The 3,489-nt window shown below is 32.5% G+C and overlaps 1 long non-coding RNA gene across 1 annotated transcript; it reads left to right on the forward strand.

Moving 5' to 3' along the window:
* Positions 1–290: 290 nt before the first annotated feature.
* LOC102618411 (uncharacterized) lies at positions 291–3,247 on the forward strand. Its single transcript, XR_008052040.1, has 6 exons — positions 291–755; positions 1,107–1,184; positions 1,666–1,762; positions 2,392–2,503; positions 2,681–2,743; positions 2,912–3,247. It is a non-coding gene; the product is annotated as an uncharacterized LOC102618411 (long non-coding RNA).
* The last annotated feature ends 242 nt before the right edge of the window (positions 3,248–3,489 follow it).

The raw sequence follows: 3,489 nt of genomic DNA on the forward strand, positions 1-3,489 counted from the left end.
CAGTTTATGACAGATTCAACTTATATCATAATAGTATGATAGGCTCGTGATAGAATTTTCAATCTATCATGAATTAATGATGATTTTATGACAATATTATTTTCTATCACAAATTTATAATGGTTTTGTGATATAATTATTGTTTATCACAAATTTATGACAGAATCGTGATAAAAATTTTCTCTGTCAAGAAATTATGATAAAAAATTTACTTTGACTATGTTTGACCTAAAGTTTAATATATTATTTTATTTAAAAAAACAAAAGGGAGCATTTTAATAATTCAAAAAAGAAAAAAAGAGAAAAGAAAAACACTACTGTCTTAACCCATCAAGCCCCAAAATCACTAACACTCACACCCAAACACTCATCACTCTCTCACGACCAAACCCTAGAAAGCAACCTTGCACTCAATCGATCGAGCAAAACACCATCCTTTCACCGGCATTCAAGTATATTGTAACTATGCCCGCAATGTTGTTTAAAAATTGTAGCCCGTTGTTGTCGGCACCATTTTGCTAGTAGTATTAAAATGCTGGGTTTGTTGCTGCTGTGTCGCGCGGGGTTCGAGTGGCTGCTTCTACGTTGCGTGGGAGTGGCTGCTGCTACGTTGCGATGCTGATGCTATTGGGTCACTACTGCATCGCGTGCTGCTGGGTTGTTGATGGGTGATGGCTGTAATTGTTGTGTGAGTGTGTAAGGCAGTGAAGGTGTGGCTGTCGGCTGCTGTTTGTTGTTGCTTTACGGATGGTATGGTGAGTGATTTTGGGGATTTAGGTTTTTGGTTGTTGCTTCGTGTGAGAGAGAGGGCAGCTGAGGGAGGCAATTTGGTTATTTGGGGATTTAGTTTTTGGTTGTTTTATTTTGCTTTGTTTTTGATTTTCTAGTTTTTTTCTATTTCAATTTTTTTATATATTATAAAGCCTCTTTGTAAAAAAAAAAAAAACCGGTAATATATGTTAACATATAAAAAACTAGTAATATATGTCATCAACTGCAGTGGTATTCTTCTACACCATTTTTTTGACAATCGAATTCCTCTTTTCATCTTGGCTTCCACTTGTGAATTTCTATCTAGTTCATGCTTTTCCTGTTACCTGTGCTAGGTGGTGAAATTTTTGGTAGAACAGATGTAAAAGAACGTGCTGATGCGGTTTCGTCTGTAGTTGCTCTTATTGGGGTTGGTAAGAAAATTTGTTTAATAAGCATGTAGTTTTGTGTAAAGACTAGTAATATTTTGGTGTCTACTTTTGTAGCCAACTAGGATAATGCTTTTTCAAAATAAAAAATACTTCCAGTCGTACTATTGTAACCTTAAAATGATAAAAAGTAGTTGAAAATGTTAAATTTGACTTCAACTCTTCTCACAATGGTCAAAAGTGTCCAAATGAATATCCTATAAGCATCAGTTACTACACTTCAGAGATAGTCATATGCGTGTTGTCTCCTGTCAACCTATTTGTCAACTTAGGATGGTGTTCTTAATTTCTGGTTATACAAGATTGAGCATGTTCCTAAAAACTTGGTTGTACAACATTGAGCATGTCCCTGAAAACTACCTCTCCCACGGTTTGTTTATTTATTTCTTGTTGGTTTTCCTTAAACTATTTAATGCTTTGCAATCCTGTTAATACATACTAACTACATATTGTCAACATGTTTTAGGAGGTTCTATTCTTGGAGTTAAGTTTCTAGATCCCCTTGCCGGTTTAGTTATCTCAGGCATAATCCTAAAAGCTGGACTTGAGATGGGTTATCAGAGGTACATTATCTGTTTTCCTTTATATATGTACCATCTAATTTGTTGCCCACTCTGTACCTTGTTTGTTTTTTGTTTATACTTGTGATAGTTTTTAAAAATTGTAGTTGTTTAGCCCCTAAAGAGGCCAAATTGCATCCAGTTTTAAGTTTCCACTTCCTTTCCTTTTCTTTTACCTATTTTCTTTGACATTAGTTGTGGTTCTTTTGGTTTGTCCATAAGATTATAGCAATCTAACTTATATCAAAGTCTTTATGAGTGGATTTCAAAGCTCAATCAACTCTCATAAAAAGGCATTTCCCTGGTTTTCCTGATTGGATTTTGTTTTGAACTAACATGCACTTATGTTTATTCTTTGTTTAGTTCTTTGATTCAATTTTATTGTAGAAGAACATACTTTTGTCCCCTGTAGACCAATTGTATTCCTTTTTTTCTATTTATGGGGTGATAATCCTTCAATTATAACTTTTTTCAAAACAACATCCATCTTTGTTTCATAATTTTAAGTGCTGAAGTTAAACTTTTTTTTTAACTAAAAAAAAAAGTGTTCTTGAATGACATTAGAGAAATTGTCTTTTGTGATTTTATGATGTAGCTCCTTGTTTAACGTGTTCTTTTGGGATTATTGTTAGTGTCTTGGAACTGGTGGATGCTGCAATCCCAGTAGAAAATTTGATGCCTATATGACCAGCAGAAAATTTGACGCCTATACAAGAAACAATACTAAAAGTTGAAGGAGTCAAGGTATGTACTAGACTTTTTTGTAAATTTAAAATATAAACTGTTTGATTTCTACCTGTGGGATTCCATAATTTAATTTAGCACTATACTTTCTTCGTCAGTTTTAGCATTCACTGCTGATGAAGTTAAGAATTTTTGTCATTGTTCTTGCATTCTTGACAAATGAGCCTTTCTCTGCAGGGGTGCCACCGTTTGAGGGGAAGGAGGGCAAGTTCACCTCTGTACCTTGATGTGCATATTGTGGTAGGTTCTTTAGATTATTACATGCTTTATATTTAATATAGAAGTTTGGGCTAGACCATGAAACTTCATCCATATAAGAGTACTGAATCTTAAATATGATGCCCACATGCATTTCAGCCTCTTAATTTTCCTTATTCTGCTTGGTGTTTGAATCAATTTTGTTCACAGGAAGCTTGCAGGTCGCTTTGTAAGTTTCAATTTTCGTTTAGAGTGCTATCGGAAGATGATATTGTTGCTGGAACTTTTACAGGAAGTCTTGCTAGAAATCTTATTGTTGGAGTACTTGCATTAATTTTTGGAAGTTTTGTTGGGTAACTTGGCTTGGTGGCTGGAATTCTTATTGCTTTTCTTAGAGTTTGATTGGAATTTGACTGCAATTTTATACTTTGGGATGGATTTTTCAATTTGGGATGTTTTATTATGTATTGGTGGAGATCACATTGGATATTAGATGTATTTCTTTTTAAATTAATTTTTGGATTGAATGAATGTTAATTGATATTTTTTGTTATGATATTTGTTTTATTAATTAATTAAATTTGTAAACAGGAATTCATTAATAAATTATAATTATAATATAATTTTAGAAAAAAATCAAAACTTTATGATGGAAAAGCCATCATATATTCTATCATAAATAATTTCCCGCCAAAATTGAATAATAAATTTTCAAATAATAATTGAATTTCTCATTTAAAAATTAAAAAAAAATGGCGCAAAAATTTAAATAAATTTAATTTTTAATT

The sequence above is a fragment of the Citrus sinensis genome, chromosome 9 (assembly GCF_022201045.2).
Source record: "Citrus sinensis cultivar Valencia sweet orange chromosome 9, DVS_A1.0, whole genome shotgun sequence".
Classification (NCBI taxonomy): domain Eukaryota; kingdom Viridiplantae; phylum Streptophyta; class Magnoliopsida; order Sapindales; family Rutaceae; genus Citrus; species Citrus sinensis.